Raw genomic sequence first — 23312 nt, 5'->3', positions numbered from 1 at the left:
TAGCTCTGCGAGCCTCCTGTATAGCCCAGGAACCCGTTAGGCCCCATGTGGCGGTACTGCAGGTCGTTGAGGAGCTTACCCTGCCAGTACACCTCACACACACCCTGGAGCAGAGCTGCTGCGTCCACAGGAGGCACCTTAGACGTCCTCCTGGAGGAAACAGGAGCTGCGTGCACCATGGGAGAGCCCACAGCCCAGCAGAACGCAGGGGAGATCGGGGGCTGTCGATGAGGAAGCGGCAGGGAGAGGTGGGGGGGGGGTCTGGAAGGCTTGGGCCTGCCACTTCACAATGATGGCCAGTCTGAAGCGCTTCTTAACGGCTGCAGAAATAGGGAGAGGGGACGGGATGATTGACGAAGAGATGCGAGCATTTCAAATGTAAACGAGATGATAACAGAAAGCGGTGTGTACTCTGATCATTGGAGATTGGTTCTAAAAATCATGGTTCTAGTTCAATTTAAGAGTTTTGAACGAAGAGCGGTTTGGGAGCCTAATAGGCCTGCCGGCTCACCGAGAAAAAAAACACAATGTCATCACTATTTGATGACAGATGTGGGTCTTGCAATAGACTAGCTAAAACACCAGCCAATTAGCTGCTTTTGCAAACAGGCCTCGGAGAAAGAAAAAAAAACAAACATTTTGCGCCCTTCATAATATAAACAGAGACACTTTGGGTGATGCTGACAAATAAGTAAGTTAAGGATGTTGAAGTGTATGTGCACTTGTTATCGGTGAAAAAATAAACTGTCACACGCACGCAAAAGGCATTGCACACCATTGTCCAGTGTGTGCGTGCATCATATTACGCGAATGCCTGCAAAACCAGTGAGAAACTGCATCAGAAACACGTGGATGTTATGTCAATCAACAATGCTTAAAACAATAACGGTATAAGTCATTTTAGTTTACCTGACTTGAGCGGTCCTGCATCATCCCAACTCTCGAAAAAGTAACGTTAGCCTTCAATTGCAGATTCCCATTTCCTATTGATTAGTGAAGTACAACGGAGATATACCGTGCCATCAGGTAAAACGCGATTACATCGCTGATGTTTTCGGGGGAGGGGGCAAAAGGTTGTAAAGTTGCTCAAGTTTGAAGGCCAGGGCGACTGACAATACATTTGTGGGGACGGAAAGGCCATTTGCGGAAAGACAAATGTTGAAAATCATCCGGTATCAACCTCAAGTATTTTAACTGCACCGGGTCCCAGAGAGGCAGTCCTAGGTGAATTTGTAACAGGTGCATCCTTCAGCCTGCGTTATTTCAGAGCTGTATCATTTGAATCTTTGAATGAAAAAATTAATAAAGGGAAACAGGATTCTACAAGGATGACGGTGGTCCCCTATTTGGAGGGATGCAACTACACTTTTCTCTCACAAGATGTCAGCATCTCACCAGGTCTGTTGTAAGTAGGCTTATAGTCATCATCATCAAACTCTCAATAGGATCTTGAGCTTCTCAGCACATCCTCAATCACATAGTCTGCGCGCTGCCAGTGTTGCTGGGTTGTGTGTAACAGTTTTGTATCCATCCCTCAAGCAGGGCTCAAACCAGGGACCCTCTACACAAATCGACAACAGTCACCCATGAAGCATCTGTACTTATCGTTCCACAGAAGTCATGGTCTTTGCAAAGCAAGGGAAACAATTACTCCAAGGTCTCAGAGCAAGTGACGCTAACTAGCTAGCCATTTCACACTGGTTACACTCACCACCCCCCTTTGACCATCTCCTCTATAGCAACCCCAGCTGCTGGGCAGAGCCCAACTGAGTGAACCAGGTCACGGCACCAATATAACAGTATTGCTTCCTTCCCTCGACCCAGGGTCCCTCTGCACACACCGCCCCTGCAGAGCAAGGGAAACAACAACTCCAAGGTCTCAGAGCGAGTGACGCTAACTAGCCAGCTATTTCACACCAGTTACATGTGCGCAATGGTGTTTCCCCCCCACAGTTGTGTTGGTACTCACCTGTATGGCATGTAATGGGGTTACCTGAAGTGAGGGTGTATGGGATTTTGTAGTGTATATGCGGCTGGATGTGGTTTGATGGGGACACAGGATTAGAATTGCTTGACTGTTTGGTGTGGTTTTGCTTTGTAGTGTGACGTAGCCAGGCATCACTACAGATGTCTCTGTGTCTGAGTCTGTCATTAAAGGAGTGTGTCATTCCCGCTGCTTGCCATTCTCCCTCACATCTGCATATCAAGGTCTGCTAACTCTCTCTCTCTCTCTCTCTGTGTAACACATACATCCTGTAAAACATGTTTTAAAGACCAACCGTGTGAGGGTGGTTTGGTCGGGTGGGTGGTCTGTGTTGTGGTGCTGGTGTGTGTGTGTGTGTGTGTGTTACCATTGGTAATTAGATGTGTTCATTTGAGTCTGAGGGGAATAAGAATTGGCTTTGAACTTGCTTGCTCTGTGATCCACTGTGTGATAGCAGGGGCTGTCTGTCTGGGTCCAAAACAACACAGTGGGGGTGGTGGATAAACCGTGTTTGGAGAATTGACTACTGTGGAGTAGTTTGGCCATGTCTTTGCAGGGGTGCACTGCACCTTCGGATGACTTTTATGGATTTCTGATAATGGCTTTCGGAGCAGCTTGTTAATTTCCCTCTGCCAAAAAAAGGAGAGATGGAAAGTTGGAGAGAAAGAGAGGGACACACTGTTTCCTCTTAGACTGTTCCCAGTAGAGTGCTTTATCTGAAGTGTCTCTATGAAACAAAGTGAATTACTGTATCTAGACTGGCCAGATAAGAGCCCTGCTTCAAGCTAATGAGATTTACATCAAGGTCCTGAACATTTTTATTGACCGTGGCTTCTGGACTTGATGCTGAGGTGGATATAGATGAATGGGTTTCCCCCTGTGTGCTTGTTTGAAGGTTTCCTCTCTTCTCTCTACACCATCCTGTGCGTGTCTGTGTGCCTTTCCATGATTGGGTGAGTGACTGTGCAATATAAAGTGTTGACGTGTGCGGCAAAGGAAACACACACCCATTACACACAACAGCACAGGGCCATTGAGTGGTTACACGGCACTGTGTCACGCGTAAATGTGTTTATTAGTCTACACAAAACCAACTAGCTTATTTAGTGCTGTAGGTTGTTACATCATTGGTAGCATAACTGCTGCCTGCCATATTGGCCTTGGTTAGGAGACAGATACGGTACATGACAGTAGCAGGGAGCCACAGGGGACAGTCTTCCCATTGAAAATCTGTTTTATTACTGTGAAGTTGTTAGCAACTGTGTTGGTGAAGAAATATAATGTCTTCGTAATTGAACAAATATTTCAAACTGAGTTGGCTTCTGCTATTTTATGCTGCTGCCTTTGGGTAATTTTCAGCTTTTGTATCTCTTAATGTTAAAAACTAGGAGGGACATTTTAAGTAGAGGTGAAGGTTCCAGAATATCTACTCCTGTCAGAGTCAAATTAGTCTCTGAGACTGTGTCACTCTGTTGCTAAGAAGTGTCAGCTGCATAGCGACAGCAGATTCTGAGCCGTAGGGCCTTGGGATGCACACACACACACACACACACACACACACACACACACACACACACACACACACACACACACACACACACACACACACACAGCTGTGTCCCCGCCTCTCTCACCTAAACATCAGGGACAGGGAGTGATCTCTTTCCCCAGTCTAACCTGAGGGCGTGCCCTGGGCAGCGGCAATCTGTTTCCTGTCACCCTGCATCTGCCGTTACACAACTCCCAACAAGTCTTCAAGACTTTGAAACAGACTTTAATAATCTGAGTGTGTGAGTTTCGACATCAGCAACATACACTGTGTAGAAAACTTTAGCAACACCTGCTCTTTCCATGACATAAACTGCCCAGGTGAATCCAGCTGAAAGCTATGATCCCTTATTGAGGTCACTTGTTAAATCCACTTCAATCAGTGTAGATGAAGGGGAGGAGACAGGTTAAAGAAGAGTTTTTAAACCTTGAGACAGTTGAGACATGGATGTGTGTGCCATTCAGAGGGTGAACGAGCAAGAAAAAATATTGATTTGCATTAAACGGGGTATGGTCTTAGGAGACCGGCGCACCGGTTTGTCAAGAACTGCAACCCGGCTGGGTATTTTCACGCTCAACAGTTTCCCGACCATCAAGAATGGTCTACCATCCCAAAGGTCATCCAGCCAACTTGACACAACTGTGGGAAGCATTGGAATCAACATGGGTCAGCATCCATGTGGAACGCTTTCAACACATTGTAGAGTCCTTGCCCTGACGAAGTGAGGCTGTTCCGAGGGCGAACGATGTTCCTAATATTTTGTACACTCAGTGTATTTGCTTGGTTATGAGAAGGACCTTGATGTTGGCTTCTGAATTGCTGAGGGCGAGCAGGGCTTTTTCTTACTCAGGACTTTTTTCATGTATTTTTCAAACGGTGACCTCGGCAGCATTCAGAATATGTATCAGCATTTTATTTATGCAGTATGTTTTGGAGTTGGTCTTTCTTGAAAATAACTATAGATACTGTGAAAAAGAAGCCACTTGTTAGTCAATAAAATGTGTTGTTTTTATGGTACCTGTGTATAGAGCCAGATTACTAGATTCAATTATATTTAAAAGTAAGATTTACTGTGTTCTGTCATGTTTTTTATGGTGTGTGTGTGTGTGTGTGTGCGTGTATGTCGCTCAGTTGGGCCAGTAAGCAAAGCGCTGCTGGTTCGAATCCCTGGTGGAAAAATCTGCCATTCTGCCCTTGTGCAAGGCAATTAACCCCCGACAACAACTGCTCCCCGGGCTCTGATGACGTGGATGTCGATTTAAGGCATCCCCCGCACCTCTCTTATTAAGAGGGGCTGGGTGAAATGCGGAAGACACATTTCAGTTGAATGCATTCAGTTGTGTAACTGACTAGGTTTCCATCTTTCCCAGTTGTGAAAAATCTCTCGGTCTCCCTCCCTCTCTCTCTCTCTCTCCCTCCCAGTAGATGTGTGTCTGGGCACGGCTGATCAGTGGCAGACGGGCCTAATTCAACCAGGTGATAACATGTGCCCTTTGTGCGGGGGTCAGTACTGTAGCTAATTTGTATTGCTGTGTGTAGTTGAGCGTGTTGGTCAATATTAGCTCTGGAGGCTCTTTCTCAAAGGGATGTGTTTGCTCTCCTTTTCTCCCTCCCTCCCTCCCTCATACCTCCCAACCCCCGCCCCCTGATGCTCCTGATAGTGATACGCGTGGAGCCGAGCAGTCACTCACCAGGAGAGACGTGTCTATGTACTGTGACAACATTAAAACACAGCCACCAGCAGATGTTTAATAAGGAAGTGTGTGGAGAAGCGTGTGTTGAGGCAGTAGAGCTGAGCTTAAATTTGACCTGACCATCCCAGTGTGACTGTAATATAAAGGAGATTTTCAATTAAACCTACATGGAAACTTTTTGCATGCATTTGTATGTTTATTTATTTCACCAGGGAAGTTGACTGAGAACACATTCTCATTTCTAGCAACGACCAGGGAAATGGATACGGGGAGATGAATGAGCCAATTGGAAGCTGGGGATGATTAGGTGACCATGATGGTATGAGGGCCAGATTGGGGAATTTAGCCAGGACAAGCCAGCAGTGGGGATGCAGGGTGGTATGCTGCTGGCATCATTGGATGTGTGTCTGTGTCTGTGCGTGTTTGTGGGTGCACATGAATGTGTCGTTGTGAACAGTGCCTTCAGTGCCAACTTTTTCAACATTTTGTTACGTTTCAGCCTTATTCTAAAATGGATTATATAATTTTTTTCCCTCATCAATCTACACACAATACCCCATAATGACAAAGCGAAAATATGTTTTTAGCAATTTTTGTACATTTATTACAAATAAAAAACAGATACCTTATTTACATAAGTATTCAGGCCCTTTGGTACGAGACTCAAAATTGAGTTCATATGCATCCTGTTTCCATTGATCATCCTTGAGATGTTTCTACAACTTGATTGGAGTTCACCTGGGGTAAATTTAATTGATTGGACATGATTTAGAAAAGCACACACCTGTCTATACAAGGTCCTGCAGTTGACTGCATGTCAAAGCAAAAACCAAGCCATGAGGTTGAAGGAATTGTCTGTGGAGCTCCGAAACAGGATTGTATTGAGGCACAGATCTGGGGAAGGGTACTAACAAATGTCTGCAGCATTGAAGGTCCCCAAGAACACATTGGCTTCCATCATTCTAAAAATGAAAGAGGTTTGGAACCACCAAGACTCTTTCTCCGCCAGGCCAAACTGAGCAATTGGGAGAGAAAGGCCTTAGTCAGGGAGGTGACCAAGAACCCGATGGAGTTCCTTTGTGGAGATGGGAGAACCATCCACAAGGACAACTGTCTCTGCAGCACTCCACCAATCAGGCCTTTATGGTAGAGTGGCCAGATGGAAGCCACTCCTCAGTAAAAGGCACATGACAGCCTGCTTGGAGTTTGCCAAAAGGCACCTAAAGGACTCTCAGACCATGAGAAACAAGATTCTCTGGTCTAATAAAGACCAAGATTTGGCCTGAATGCCAAGCGTCACATCTGGAGGAAACCTGGCACCATCCCTACGGTGAAGCATGGTGGTAGCATCATGCTGTGGGGATGTTTTTCAGCAGCAGGGACTGGAAGACTAGTCGGGATCGAGGGAAAGATAAACGGAGCAAAGTACAGAGCGATCCTTTATGTAAGTAAACCTGCTCAAGAGCACTCAGGACCTCAGACTGGGACAACAGTTCAATGACCGTAAGCACACAGCTAAGACAATGCAGGAGTGGCTTTGGGACAAGTCTCTGAATGTCCTTGAGTCCTAGCCAGATCCCAGACTTGAACCCGATCTAACATCTCTGGAGATACCTGAAAATAGCTGTGCAGCGATGCTTCCCATCCAACCTGATAGAGCTTGAGAGGATCTGCAGAGAATAATGGGAGAAATCAATCAAATCTATTTATAAAACCCTTCTTACATCAGCTGATGTCACAAAGTCTGTACAGAAACCCAGCCTAAAACCTCCAACAGCAAGCAATGCAGGTGTAGAAGCACGGTGGCTAGGAAAAACTCCCTAGAATGGCCGGAACCTAGGACGAAACCTAGCGAGGAACCAGGCTATGAGGGGTGGCCAGTCCTCTTCTGGCTGTGCCAGATGGAGATTATAACAGAACATGGCCAAGATGTTCAAATGTTCATAGATGACCAGCATGGTCAAATAATAATAATCACAGTGGTTGTAGAGGGTGCAACAGGTCAGCACCTCAGGAGTAAATGTCAGTTAGCTTTTCATAGGCGAGTTAGCTTCTCATTCAGAGTATCTCTACCGCTCATGCTGTCTCTAGAGACTTGAAAACAGCAGGTCTGGGGCAAGGTAGCACGTCCGGTGAACAGGTCAGGGTTCCATAGCCTCAGGCAGAACATTTGAAACTGAAGCAGCAGCATGGCCAGGTGGACTGGGAACAGCGAGGGGTCCTCAGGCCAGGTAGTCCTGAGGCATGATCCTAGGGTTCAGGTCCTCCGAGAGAGAGAGGAGAGAGAGAATACTTAAATTCACACAGGACACCGGTTAGAACAGGAGAAATACTCCAGATATAACAGACTGACCCTAGCCCATGGACACAAACTATTGCAGCATAAATACTGGAGACCGAGACAGGAGGGGTTGGGAGACACTGTGGACCCGTCCGACGATACCCCCAGACAGGGCCAAACAGGCAGGATATAACACCAGCCACTTTGCCAAAGCACAGCCCCCACACCATTAGAGGGATATCTTCAACCACCAACTTACTATCTTGAGACAAGGCCGAGTATAGCCCACGAAGATCTCCCCCACGGCACGAACCCAGCAGGGGTCGCCAACCCGGACAGGAAGATCACATCAGTGACTCAAGTGACGCACCCCTCGCACCCCGGCATGGAAGAGCACCAGAAAGCCAGTGACGGCATGGAAGAGCACCAGAAAGCCAGTGACGGCATGGAAGAGCACCAGAAAGCCAGTGACTGCATGGAAGAGCACCAGAAAGCCAGTGATGGCATGGAAGAGCACCAGAAAGCCAGTGATGGCATGGAAGAGCACCAGAAAGCCAGTGACTCAGACCCTGTAATAGGGTTTGAGGCAGAGAATCCCAGTGGAGAGAGGGGAACCAGCCAGGCAGAGACAGCAAGGGCGGTTCGTTGCTCCAGAACCTTTCCGTTTACATTCACACTCCTGGGCCAGACTACACTCAATCATAGGACCTACTGAAGAGATGAGTCTTCAATCAAGACTTGAAGGTTGGGACCGAGTCTGCGTCTCTCACATGGATAGGCAGACCATTCCCTAAAAATGGAGCTCTATAGGAGAAAGCCCTGACTCCAGTTGTTTACTTAGAAATTCTAGGGACAGCAAGGAGGCCTGCGTCTTGTGACCGTAGTGTATGTGTAGGTACGTACGGCAGGACCAAATTGGAAAGCTAGGTAGGAGAAAATCACCAAATACAAGTGTGCCAAGCTTGTATCGTCATACCCAAAAAGACTCAAGGCTGTTATCGCAGCTAAAGGTGCTTCAACAAAGTACTGAGTAAAGAGTCTGAATACTTATGTAAATGTGATATTTCGGTGTTTTTATACATTTGAAAACATTTCTAAAGACTGGTTTTTGCTTTGTCATTATGGGGTATTGTGTGTAGACGGATGAGGATAAGAACAAATCTATTTCAGAATAAGTCTGTATATGGTGTCATTGACGTTTGAGGGAATCTATAAAGTGTATGGGTTTGCTGACAACATCACGAAAACACTGTGCACGCTTCAATGGGGCAGAAGTCTGTGAGTTGTTGTGATTCTGTATGGTTAGATAGCTACCAACAATGAAACTGCCCTCTGGGGAATCGTAAGTGACTCATTTCATCTAGTTTCATCTTGTTCCTGACAACATGTCTTGTTTTGATGATGTGTTTTGACTGATTTCATGTTAATGTTAATATGGCTCAAATCTTATTTGTCACAAGCCGAATACAAACGTACAATGAAATGCTTACTTACAAGCCCTTAACCAACAATGCAGTTTTCGGAAAACACACAAAAAAAGTAACAAATAATTAACCTGTTGAAACTCTAGGGGCACAATTTCATTTTTGGATGAAACACGTTCCCATTTTAAATAAGATATTTTGTCACAAAAAGATGCTCGACTATGCATATAATTGATAGCTTTCGAAAGAAAACACTCTGACGTGTCCAGAACTGCAAAGATATTTTCTGTGCGTGCCCTAGAACGTGAGCTTCAGGCAAAACCAAGATGAGACGGCATCCAGGAAATGAGCAGGATTTTTGAGGCTCTGTTTTCCATTGTCTCCTTATATGGCTGTGAATGCGAGAGGAGTAAGTCTGCCCTTTCTGTCGTTTCCCCAAGGTGTCTGCAGCATTGTGACGTATTTGTAGGCATATCATTGGAAGATTGACCATAAGAGACCACATTTACCAGGTGTCCGCCCGGTGTCCTGCGCCGAAATTGGTGCGCAAAAGTCAGCTGCAAGTATTTTTCCACAGAATTCAGAGGAGAATGCAGGCTTCCACGAACGATATATCAATGACGAGATATGTGAAAAAACACCTTGAGGATTGATTCCAAACAACGTTTGCCATGTTTCGGTCGATATTATGGAGTTAATTCGGAAAAAGTTTGACGTTGTAGGTGACTGAATTTTCGGTTCGTTTCGGTAGCCAAATATGATGTACAAAACGGAACGATTTCTCCTACACACAGACGCTTTCAGGAAAAACTGCGCATTTGGTATGTAACTGAGAGTCTCCTCATTGAAAACATCCGAAGCTCTTCAAAGGTAAATGATTTTATTTATTTGGTTATCTGGTTTTTGTGAAAATGTTGCGTGCTAAATGCTACTCAAAATGCTAAGCTAGCTTAGCATACTCTTACACAAATTAGTCAATTGCTATGGTTCAAAAGCATATTTTGAAAATCTGAGATGACAGTGTTGTTAAGAAAAGGCTAAGCTTGAGAGCAGGCGCATTATTTTCATTTTATTTGCGATTTTCAGAAATCGTTAACGTTGCGTGATGCTAATGAGCCTGAGGCTTTAGTCACGATCCCGGATCCGGGATGGGGAGTTTCAACAGGTTAAAGAGCAGCAGTAAAATTACAATAGTGAGGCTATATACAGGGGAGGGGGTACCAGTGTTGCCAACTAATTTTCAGGGTAAGTTGCTAGAGGCAGGTTGATTTGTTGCTAAAAGTTGCTAAATGACGTTGTGATGTCATTGCGTGATACGTAGAATAGATGGCAGGAAGCTTGGCCCCGGTGATGTACTGGGCCGTATGCAGTACCCTCTGTAGTGCCTTGCGGTCGGAGGCCAAGCAGTTGCCATACCAGGCAGTGATGCAACCCGTCAGGATGCTCTCGATGGTGCAGCTGTAGAACCTTCTGAGAACCAATGCCAAATCTTTTCAGTCTCCTGAGGGGGAATAGGTTTTGTCATGCTCTCTTCACTACTGTCTTGGTGTGCTTGGACCAAGTTAATTTGTTGGTGATGTGGATGCCAAGGAACTTGAAGCTCTCAACCTGCTCCACTACAGCCTCACCAATGAGAAATGGTCCTCCTTTTCCTGTAGTCCACAATCATCTCCTTTGTCTTCATCGCGTTGAGGGAGAGGTTGTTGTCCTTGCACCACATGGTCAGGTTTCTGTCCTCCCTATAGGCTGTCTCGTCATTGTTGGTGGTCAGGCCTACCACTTTTGTGTCATCTGCAAACTTAATGATGGTCTGGAAGTCATGCATGGCCGTGCAGTCATGAGTGAACAGGGAGTACAGGAGGGTACTGAGCACGCACCCCTGAGGGGCCTCCTTGTTGAGGATCAGCGTGGCGGATGTGTGTTACCTACCCTTACCACCTGGGGGCGGCTCGTCAGGAAGTCCAGGATCCAGTTGCAGAGGGAGGTGTTTAGTCCCAGGGTCCTTAGCTTAGTGATGAGCTTTGAGGGCACTATGGTGTTGAACGCTGAGCTGTAGTCAATGAATAGCATTCTCACATAGGTGTTCCTTTTGTCTAGGTGTGAAAGGGCAGTGTGGCTGCAATAGAGATTGCATCATCTGTGGATCTGTTGAGGTGGTATGCAAATTGGAGTGGGTTTAGGGTTTCTGGGGAAATGGTGTTGATGTGAGCCATGACCAACCTTTCAAAGCACTTGATGGCTACAGACGTGAGTGCTACGGCTCGGTAGTCATTTAGGCAGGTTACCTTAGTGTTCTTGGGCACAGGGACTATGGTGGTCTTGCTTGAAACATGTTGGTATTACAGAATCAGACAGTGAGAGGTTGAAAATGTCAGTGAAGACACTTGCCAGTTGGTCAGCGCATGCTCGGAGTACAGGTCCTGGTAATCCATCTGGCCCTGCGGCCTTGTGAATGTTGACCTGTTTAAAGGTCTTACTCACATCGGCTGCGGAGAGTGTGGGACAGCCAACAACTGTAACGATCTATTTGAGAGACAACAAGTCCTCATTGTACACATTTATTTATGTTTTCAATCAACATTGGAGATTAAATATAGTTTACATGTTGTCAACAATCTAAGCCAACCCTGTCTGTTTTCCGCACGTGTCGGTTTTGTTGCAAAACAACCAACACATCTATAGGTCTTTATGAATGTGCTAATAGCATGACTTTCCACTGACATGTCTATTATTTTAACAGACTTCATCAGGAGAAAGGGGACATTTCTGTGGAATGGTAATGCTGGATCTGCAGAATGCAGATTTTCAAAAAGTAAAAAGCCCTTGGTTTTAACAGCAAGACAATTAACTGGGTTGAGTCCCATTTAATAACAGGTAGAGACGAAATGGTGGATTTAATGGAAAACTTTCTTGTGCAAAGGGGATTAGCTGTGGGGTCCCGCAGGGGAGCATTCTTAGCCCACTTCTCTTTCTATGGAGACATGGTACTACAACTCCAGATGCTCTCTCTTCATCAAACTATGTTTTCTCTCATAGTCTGAGAGCATCTGGTCGTCACAGTGGTGGCACAGGGCTACTCATTACTCCTAAGTGGAAATGTTCTATTTTCTCCCTCTCGCACCTGTCCATCTCCTCATTTGAATTCCATGCTTTTCACTTTTACTTCTCCACTCAAGCGTAACATTATTGTCATCTATTTCCCACCAGGTTCCCTTCGAGAGTTCCTCAATTACTTGACACATTGATAATCTCATTTCCTGACGGTGGCTCACCGCTATTCGTACTTTGCAACTTCAACCTCCCAACATCTGCCTTCGATTCCTTTGCAACTCTCTTTCCCCTCCTTGCCTCTTTTGCCCTCACCCTTTCCCAGTCCCCTCCCACTCACAAAGCACTTGAAATTAAGAATAATACACAGATTGCATATATCCCCAAATCGCAGACATGCTTTTAGCCCCACTTCCTCTTCCCCTCAGTGTCTTAAATGCAAAACTGATACAGGCACCCTAACACATTGTTTATGGTCATGTACCAAAATACAAAGATACTGGTCTGGTGTTCTGCAAGAAATTGAAAAGATCCCAGGGGTTGATCTCGAATTTTACCCAGTTTCTTTACTGTTAGGTCTCCCTAGTTGGCATGTTACTTCTGTGGGTAAAAGGAGGCTTTACAACATCCTTACCTTCGCAGCGAGGAAAAACATCCTTTTACAGTGGATTAGTGATAAGGTTCCTTCTATTAAAGATTGGCATAAGATACTATTTGAATGGGTGCCTCTGGAATATCTGACATGTACATTGCATTCTGAAACAGACCAGTTCTACAAAGTATGGGAACCTTATCTAAATTACCTAGAACCTGAGGTATCAGCTATTATGCTGCAAGGATTCTCTTAGAATGGTGAGGATCTATGTATTTCAGAACTACACTGTACGTTCCATGTGTGGAACCTAACCTCTTGGTTTAAACTGAGCTTTCTTGTTTAATTTCTGTTCGTAAGTTTGTTTAAAATGTATGTATTGAGAGACGCAATGATGGGGATGGGGTGAGAGAAGCACCTAGCGGGAAGGGGAAAATGGTGTACGTATGTATGGGTGTGTGTGGTATGTATATGTGTGTATGTGTGTGCGTACGCGTATATATGTGTATATGCATGAGTGTATGTGTGTGTTTGTGTATATATATATATATGTGTAAGTGAGTGCTGTTTTTTGTGTTTCTTTTTGTGTGCTTTGTCTCTGTTGTTGTATCTCTTAATATGGGTGAAAATTGTGAAATTCCAATAAAAATACTGTTACTAAGCACTTGACCTCATCTTTACTAGAGGATGTTCGCCTAATAATCTCACTTCAACCCCCCTCCAGGTCTCTGATCACTACTTTGTTTCTTCGCTCTCTCTCTTCTACTACTCTATCCTCTTCCATCCTATCATCTCTCCTTTCTGCTATATTCTTCGCCCTCCTTTCTCCTGATTCTGCCTCTTCAACCCTACTCTCCTCCCTTTCACACAGAACTACCCTATGCCTTGACCTCTTTTCCCCCTCTCTCCAGTTGAAAAGCTGTGACTAGTCAGGTCCGGCCCCCGACAACTTGCCCGCTCGACCCCATCCCCTCCTCACTTCTCCAGACCATCTCTGGAGACCTTCTCCCATTTGTCAATTCCCTCATCAACGCATCCCACTGACTTCAAAATGGCCCGAGGTGCTCCCCTCCTCTTGAAACCAACACTCGACTCCTCTGACGTCCAAACCTACAGACCGGTGTCATGACTTGGCCTGTGGGTAAGGTTTACATAATATACCAAGTTTATTATACACATTATGGGAGTTAAAGACAGGAATTATTGGTGCGTGTGTGCTCTGGAGAAATGCCTCCCTGTTGTGTTCTGACGTAGTCTGTGGGGAACGTAAGCGAATACATTTCTGTATGAGAGCTGATAAAGCCAATTATAGAAATCTGAGAAATAGAGCGTTTGGCCAAAAGCAGGGCAATTTCTGTCTCGCGCGTTTCACACGCGTGTAGGCTCGCTCATTATTAATTTCTCGAGAAAGGACAAAGAGCCAGCCGATTGACATTCAGGAGATATTAGCTTGACCAGCGATAATTATCTCTGTCGCGTTTCCACGCGAGGAGACCACGGTGCTTATCATTGTTTGCCACGAGTTTCGGTTAAAACATTGTCAAATAACGCCGAAAAGGGTTTGAACATAAAACGTTATAAGTAAAACATTTCCCTTGCCAAGGGAATCCTATGTGTTGCATTTTTCAGGTACAAAGTAGGGTTAGCTTGCACAAGATGCTAAAGCTAACAAAGGGAACATTCGCCATTTTGTTTCTTGTGGCACATTGAAATTACTCCGCCTCGACGGAACGGAAGTCCCGCCCTTTTGTACTTCGGTTTGATTTCAGCGGGTACAATCTGTGACCGCTGAAGTGGGCCCTAGTATATTCTTTCATGAAGAATTATTCAGGTCACACTCAAGTCATTACTTATGATATACAGATGGACATCGATGTCTTATCCAATTGAACTAATAAGTGAAATTGCCAGATTTACATTCTTAAATGGATCTTTTAAATAATATCCAAATTGATGAGTTTTCTAAATAAGACATTGTAAACTTTTTCCAAACTAACCTAGATGAAGCAACTTCTCAGGTTAAATAAAGTTTAATTCCCAAATAGCCTATACAGGTCAGATTTATCATTAAATTGATCAATCAATAAAATCAAATTTTTTGCAAAACCATTCAGTAATCCAGTACGGACTGAAGTCCCGCCCCAACGGGAATCCCATGTGGCTTCGGCCTTAGGGAGAAGTGTACCATAGTGGTGAATGTTCCCAACATTTGATCTACTTTTTACATTTATGATATCCAATCAATGGAGATTGCATGGATTATCGTCTCATTCAATTTAATAAGTTCAATTGTTGAACATAATTTAATGTTCTTCCAATCAAATGAGACACTTTTAAACTTCTCATATTAACTTGGGTGAAGCAACATCTCAGGTTAATTAAAGTGTAATACCCAGATAGCCTACCCAGATAGGATTAATCATTGGCATTGATTAATTAATTCAATTTGCTTTTGCAAATTAATTCACGTCCAACTTCCACATTACTGGTACGGTTCTGATAGTTCTTCAACATCTATTAATAGATTAAACTTGTCTTTGCAGCTTCCAATGAATTCCAAACCCAAACTTTGAAAAAAAATAGGAACATTTTTCCTCTAAATATTTCTAATAATGTGCAAGCTATCAAAGGTGGTCACCACTCCTCCGCTAATTAGTGAACCTCCACCCATAAAAGGATTGATCTCTGACCTCAGCAGCGATACCAACCCTAATTATGCCATTAGCGAAAAAACAGCCGAAATTGCGAACGCTCTCCAAAATCAACCATCAAACACAGGCTTTGTGACGGTTCTCCCCACTTTTGCACTTATGTATCGCCATAAAAATGTGGTATCAGTCCAATACCCCAGTGCACAGCTGAAGCATGTGCCAGACATGGCTAACATGAGGGGACAGGTAGAGAGAACTGAGCAACTATTGACAAAAGCATGAAATGAAAACCTTCTGCTAGTCGAGGAACTGCGTTTGAAATCTGAACAATTAAAAGTAATTGCATATGATGATGAACGAGCACAAACTCTCCAACAAAATCGTTGTCTCCAGGAACAACTCGATTTAGCCAAAACTGAATACGATGTAGTCCAGTCCAAACCAGATAAATCTGTCGAGTTACAAACAGGAGTGCACAATTTGATAACATGCAGGCAGTTTTGTCGAACGTTACACAAGGTAACAATGTTCGACTCCAAATCCTGCAGACCAAAGACGATCAATCAGGGAACACAATGACTAAGTTGGATGACAAATCAGCAGAACTCATTGAAGTCGCTGACCAAATTAATGATGAGAGAACTTGGGTGATAAAGATGGAAATCTTGATTTCTAAGCAAGCGGAAGAAATCTCATCACAGAATCTCTCGCTCCGTACTCAAGACCTCTATCTGCAAACCATGACAGATAAGTTTGAGACTGAAAGGAGCAAGTGCGACACTCACATGTCCAAAATCAAGACTCTAAGCGCTCAAGTGGACTCTGCAATGCAGCAGAATACCACCCTTAGGTACCATCTGGAGGAAATCCAGAATGGTCACGCTCTTCAGCGTGACTACCCATCCAAGCAACCGCAGCCCTGTACTCAAAAGGAGTGAAGACAATAGGTTTCAGACATTGTCTCCATCAAGTGTCCCTCAGTCTTCTCCTCTTGGTCATTTGACACTGAGTAATATGGCGCCTCTTGGCCAACAAAGCCTAAGCTTGGCTTCTCCTCTTGGCCTTTCGGCCCCACTTTCCCCACAGGATGAAGCCAACCCTCTCCGCCCGCTTGACACGGAATACCTTGACAAACTCATCAAGAATTTCCCCACCTTTGACCCCGTTCCAGGTCAGCCAAACGATACTGAGACGTTCCTAGCTGACATAGAGGACGCGTTGGGTGGCTACCAGAACGCTACGGGTTCTGACAGGGTTTACCTGTTAAAGCGAACGTCAAATAGACACGTGACAAGGTTCATTCGTCTACAACAGCAACACGTGCTAAATGACTACTCTAAACTTGCCACAGCTTTGAAATTAGAATTCAGTGGTTCTGTGACTAGCAAACACGATAGCTCACTGGCTAACACGGTCAAACAAGCTCGGAACGAACACCCACAAGCTTACTATCATAGGCTTCGTTCAGCTTACTTTGGCCTACTCACTGAAACAAGAATGGAAGACCGGTTACCATTTAAACAAATATTTCTGTCGAACATGTATCCCACCCTCATTACCTACTTGGGCCCTGCAGCCCACGTTGGCTTGCCTATCTTACAACTCAGAGAGCTTGCAAGCACAGCTTTTGAGGCATCAAAAGCTTGCAACGCTAAGAGTCCTACCACTTGGTTTTGAAGTTTGACCAGGAGCACTCACTCCAGTTAGAGGGTGCATTATCAGGTATTGGAGCGTTGAGAGATGACGCACAACAACAGTTTCTACCACAAAACCACAAATCCAATAACCACCGTGGTCAAAATAACTTAAGTACGTCGCCATAAAAACGACTACCGCTACAATCGACCTGTTCGCTACGTTCCTGCATCCAACCCACACAAAGTGTCAGAGCACAAGGGTAAGAAAGGGTTGAAGGATGATCAAAACGTAGACCAATGTACTCCAGAAGTTCCACTACGTGAAGAACTAAAGCGAGAAACATTTGAGAAAAGGGTAAAAGATAAGTCACAAGGACTAGACAAGGAATTACCGGACACCAGGTCTGCAGGAATTAACACCCATAGCAAGGACGTTAAAATTCAAATCTCTCCCGCTCTCACTCGAGACCCTATCCAGGGCCCGCTTGTTGATCAAGAAACAAGCCCACAGGCTTTGTCTATAGACTGATACGAAGGTTGCATCTAATGCTAGCTGCAACGCAGTCATTCACGAGGGGTATCTGTCGAAGGCAACCCTTGGGAAAAAGACGTTTAGAAACCTCTTGGTGCAGAATCCGATCCAAGGAGATATTACGATATCTCGACACATTCCATCAGCCAATATGATTGACCATTCTTGTCATGATTTTGAGCCAGCTGTCTCTGTGAATGAGCAACTTCTCTCCTCCTTGCAGTCATGCAATACGGTAGTTGAGATTAACTTCTCTTGCCATTCGTACACTTCCGCAAGCACTGCGGCCATCTCAGCAAGAAAAACATTGATGCGCAGAGTATACTCTGCTTCCGATGATACACCTTCTGCTTTGTGGGGGACTGTCAACCCTTACAATGACACTAATTGCGTCTGTCCAGCAACTGACTCAATGACTCCCATTGGTGAAACACTTTGCGATATCACAGACCGATATCCTCGTCTCAGTTTGCAGGTACTGAAGAGATTGCCACATGCGGACGCGGTGGTGACTGACAGACCTCGACAGCCACTGAGGGTGTTGAAGCACAAACACCAGGAGATTTGGTTGAAAGGTTACAGCCATTCTCAATAATAATGTGGCCACTGACAACTCGTACATAGGGTCCGAACTTTTAGTTTGCGCCTCGGATACCAACACCACCCGCTGGTGGGGGGGTCCCGAGACACAAAGGGGGGGAATAGTAGCCCATGATAGTAGCCCAGACCCATGATTATCGAGGCTGGTGGGGGAGTCGAGACTACGGACAACACCGTACGAGGCCACCAGAAAATAAATCAAATCTAGTTGTAAACTCCCCTATGAGAACAGTGAGGAGCAGACAGGCCCCTAGACGGGGATTATCATCATTAGTCATTTAGGTCAACATTGGATCATTCAGAGAGAGTTTGCTGCACTGAAAGTAAAGGGGCTGAATAATTTTGCACGCCCAATTTTTCAGTTTTTGATTTGTTAAAAAAGTTTGAAATATCCAATAAATGTCGTTCCACTTCATGATTGTGTCCCACTTGTTGTTGATTCTTCACAAAAAAATACAGTTTTATATCTTTATGTTTGAAGCCTGAAATGTGGCAAAAGGTCGCAAAGTTCAAGGGGGCCGAATACTTTCGCAAGGCACTGTATCTCTGCGTGCCTGGCAGATATCTCAGCTTGGATGTCGGCCCACCATCTCAAGCTCAACCTCGACAAGACGGAGCTGCTCTTCCTCCCGGCGAAGGCCTGCCCACTCAATGACCTCTCCATTACAGTTGACAACTCCACTGTGTCACCCTCCCAGAGTGCAAAGAACCTTGGCGTGACCCTGGATAACACCCCGTTGTTCTCTGCAAACATCAAAGCAGTGACTCGCTCCTTCAGGTTTATGCTCTACAACATACGACCATACCTCACACAAGAAGTGGCACAGGTCCTAATCCAGGCACTTGTCATCTCCAGTCTGGACTACTGCAGCTCACTGTTGCCTGGGCTCCCCGCTTGTGCCATCAAACGCCTGCAACTTATCCATAACGCTGCAGCTTGCCTAGTGTTCAATCTTCCCAAGTTCTCCCATGTCACCTCACTCCTCCGCACACTCCACTGGTTCCCAGTCGAAGCTCGCATCCAATACAAGATCATGATACTTGCCTATGGAGCAGCAAGAGGAACTGCCCTTCCCAACCTTCAGGCTATGCTCAAACCCTACAACCCAACCCCATCACTCCATTCTACCACCTCTGGTCTCTTGGTCCTCCCATCCCTAAGGGAGGGCAGCACCCGCTCAGCCCAATGCAAGCTCTTCTCTGTCCTGGTACCCTAAAGGTGGAACCAGCTTCCCCCTGAAGCTAGGACAGCAGAGTCCCTGCCCATCTTCCGAAAACACCTGAAACCCAACCTCTTCAATGAGTATCTTAAATAATCCCACAACACCTCCCCTTGCAACCCTTCTCACCCCCCCCCCCCCCCCCCACACACACACACCAAAAAATATATACTTTATTGAGGAAAAATACTTACTTACTATGACTGTGATATGTGGTTGTCCCACTTAGCTATCTTAAGATGAATGCACTAACTGTAAGTCACTCTGGATAAGTGTCAGCTAAATGACTAAAATGTACATTGACAATATGAAATCGGCCTGCTCTATGCGGACCCTAAAGAATGACAGGTGCGCTAGTTCAGTGTAACTTTGATTATGTGTGCACATCATGGTTTACCAGTAGCCCCAAACATTGAAAGAATAAGCTGCAAACCAGCCAAAACAAGCTGGTGAGAAACTCCCCCCTCTTACTCATCTGGAGGTTGAAAATTCTGCAGAGAAAAGGGTAAGTTAATTCAACTTGGTTTGGTCCATTATTATTGACTCAGCCCCAAGGTACCTATTGAATGATTTACTTTTATTTATTTATTTTATTTAGAGAGGTCCACTGATACAACACCAGAACCAGAGACTCTGAAATTGTACATTTTAAAGTTAAGAGTCTATCTGGTAAGAACACCTTTTTATACACTGAGTGTACAAAACATTAGGAACACCTGCTTTTTCCATTACATAGACTGACCAGGTGAATCCAGGTGAAAGCTATGATCCCATATTAATGTCACCTGTTAAATCCACTTCAATGAAGGGTGAATGGTGAGGAGACAGGTTAATGATTTTTTTGCCTTCAGAACAGCCTCAATTCGTCAGGGCATGGACTCTACAAGGTGTTGAAAGCGTTCCACAGAGATGCTGGCCTATGTTGACTCCAATGCTTCCCACAGTTATGTCAAGTTGGCTGGATGTCCAGTGGGTGGTGGACCATTCTTGATACGCATAGGAAACTTTTGCGCTTGAAAACCCCAGTGTAACGGATGTAAAAATGCTAGCTAGTTAGCGGTGGTGCGCGCTATATAGTGTTTCAATCGGTGACGTCACTTGCTCTGAGACCTTGAAGAGGGTCCCTGGTTCGCGCCCGGGTATGGGCGAGGGGACAGTCTAAAGTTATACTCTTACACCAGCAGCGTTTCAGTGCTCCTGGCACCTACTACCATACCCCATTCAAAGGCACTTAAATCTTTTGTCTTGCCCATTCACCCTCTGACTGGCATACATACACAATCCATGTCTCAGTTGTCTCAAAACTTTAAAATCCTTCTTTAGTCTACCCCTCCATCTACACTGATTGAAGTGGATTTAACAAGTGACATCAATAAGGGATCGTAGCTTTCACCTGGATTCACCTGGTCAGTCTATGTCATGGAAAGAGCAGGTATCCTTAATGTTTTGTATACTCAGTGTATGTGTGCCATTCAGATGGTGAATGGGCAAGATAAAGGATTGAAGTGCCTTTAAACTGGGTATGGTAGTGTCAGGCAGACCAGTTTGTGTCAAGAACTGCAACACTGCTGGGTTTTTCACGCTGAACAGTTTCCCGTGTGTATCAAGAATGGTCCACCACTCAAAGGACCATCCAACCAACTTGACACAACTATGGGAAGCATTGGAGTCAACATGGGCCAGCATCCCAATGGAACTCTTTTGACACTTTGTGGAGTCCATGCTCCAACGAATTGAGGCTGTTCTGAGGGCAAAAGGGGTGCAACTCAATATCAGAAAGGTGTTCCAAATGTTTGGTATACTCAGTGTACACCGGCGAAGTTGAATGGAACAAACTACCACAGCAACTCAAAGCCATGCCGACAATAACCTCATGAATGTAAATAGCTGGCTAATGATCGAGCAATAGAAATCTATGTAATCTATGTCTGTATCTCTGTAATGTGTCTGCATCTCTGTAATGTGTCTGCATCTCTGTAATGTGTCTGCATCTCTGTAATGTGTCTGCATCTCTGTCATGTGTCTGCATCTCTGTCATGTGTCTGCATCTCTGTCATGTGTCTGCATCTCTGTAATGTGTCTGCATCTCTGTAATGTGTCTGTATCCATGTCATTTTCTTTTTTTTTGCACCGTGGAATTTAGGGACCACAATGGAAATAAGTCTATAGGATCCCTGTCACGTTTTAAACGGTCAAATAAACTGTATCAATCAATCAATCACAGAGAGGAAGACACATTTCAGATGAATGCCTTCAGTATCCACTTCCCCCTGTATCGTGTAGATTTCACTGAATGTCTTGTTTGTTTTGTCTTCCTGGTGCTGTGAGCTGTTAAACTACCGTCTCACTGCCTTTGATTGTTTTGTCATTTGCCATATCAAGTGGAACTAAAAATAATATAAAACGGGAGAGAGAGTGAGAGAAATTGCGTGTGAAATTGTTTGTGAGATTTTGTAACAATAGCTGGGTATTATATGCCTGTGTGGATATTCACCCTACTCTCCTCCCCACTGGGCACAAACTGGTTGAATCAACGTTGTTTCTACGTCATTTCAATGAAATTACATTGAACCAATATGGAATAGACGTTGAATTGACGTTTGTGCCAGTGGGTCATGTCTCTCCCCCTTTTCAAATGGATGTTGATGCACAGGCATAGTACACATTAATGAAAAGATAAGTCTATAAATCTGGTCTGATGTAGGATAATGGTATTAGTGTACAGTATGATATTATTGTAGTAGACAGCAGTTTTAGCAGGACGAGTGTGAGAGAGAACCGGGGAAGACAGAGAAGATTGCGTTTGGGAGAAGCTGTTTGGAAACCTTGGTAAGGGTGGTCGAAGAGAGAATAGAGAGAGCGAGAGAGGTGGTTGAGAAGGAAGGTGGAACAGTAGTTCTAGCCAGATGGTGGTGAAGCTGTTACATTGAGTTGTCACAGTGTTGTCATAGTATTGTCCAGGATCTCTTCCCTGATTAGCTGAATGGATAGGTCCTGGTGATTACCCAGCAGGCTGTAGGGTTATACGACCTCTGGGGTGACAACACAAAGGCCTGTCATTTATTTGACCGGACAAGACCATAACATGTGGATGTCTGTGTGTGTCATCATTAAAATGACCCCACCGATGATTGCTGTTGGCAATTTGATGTTGAAAATAGCAAACAAGCAGTGAATACCGGATTGTGAATACCAGCAACAGCAGAAGTCATATAGGGTGTGTTTCTCTCTCTCTCATCGGTCTAGAAATTTGAAGTTGAATATTCTGAACATCGTTGTACAAGAAACTAGTAGGCCTAACACAGTAGGCTAATGTTTTTCATAAGCACCCCAATTGTTTTCTTGTTCCCTTGTCTTATAATCAGTGACATCCTGACAGGTTGGCTTCATTAGCATGCAGATTCCAGCTCGTAAACTACACAGTTCTCAAGCTAGTGAGTTTGCCAATTATGAAATTGCGTGAATAATTTAAAGACTCATGATCCTCCTCTCATCGCTTCTGTCATGATTATTTATGGCTGCCCTGCCATAAACCTCCCTGAGCCTCTTCTCCACTTGCACATTAGGCTACACAGCCACTTCAACACTCACCCTCTCAATAGAATAGAACAGAATAGACTGTAAAATAGATAGAATGGCATTGCATGGCAGCAACAGAATATACCGAATGGAAAAGTTTGTCAGTCAATATAACGGGAGCTTTTGGCTTGACAATAAGCATTTGAGTTGGCAAGCTACAGACAGATCTGGGGCCATGATAGCATAGCCTGTGTACTAGCCAATATCTTTCACAACAGTGAGAGGTGTTGACAGGAAAGTCCCGAAGGTCAATATTTACAAACACACCAGGGCATCATGTCATTAGTCCGAGGATAAGGGGACCTGCATTCAGACATTGCTGTTGTAATATGGTAAACTACATGAAATTACAAACGGTCCATGAAATCCTATTTAGTTTGAAACTATGAGGACACTCGACTATGTCCAGACTTAATATAGCCTGGTACACCCCTTACTATATGTCCCCCGTCGTCGCATCTGAGAACTTCTTCTTCTGAGCCAATCATCAGGACGCAGCTGTGTATGGCATTTAACCCACT

At 44.7% G+C, this 23312-nt stretch overlaps 1 long non-coding RNA gene across 1 annotated transcript; it reads right to left on the bottom strand.

Annotated features, from left to right (window-relative positions):
- Positions 1-280: 280 nt before the first annotated feature.
- On the bottom strand, positions 281-1060 carry LOC135545194 (uncharacterized). The gene is made up of 3 exons (XR_010456422.1): positions 910-1060; positions 752-814; positions 281-320 (listed from the first exon to the last, which is right to left on the bottom strand). It is a non-coding gene; the product is annotated as an uncharacterized LOC135545194 (long non-coding RNA).
- Positions 1061-23312: the final 22252 nt, after the last annotated feature.

Source organism: Oncorhynchus masou, chromosome 9 (genome assembly GCF_036934945.1).
Source record: "Oncorhynchus masou masou isolate Uvic2021 chromosome 9, UVic_Omas_1.1, whole genome shotgun sequence".
NCBI lineage: Eukaryota > Metazoa > Chordata > Actinopteri > Salmoniformes > Salmonidae > Oncorhynchus > Oncorhynchus masou.
The sequence above is the reverse complement of the archived record's forward strand: the minus strand, read 5'-3'. Positions and strand labels throughout refer to the sequence as shown.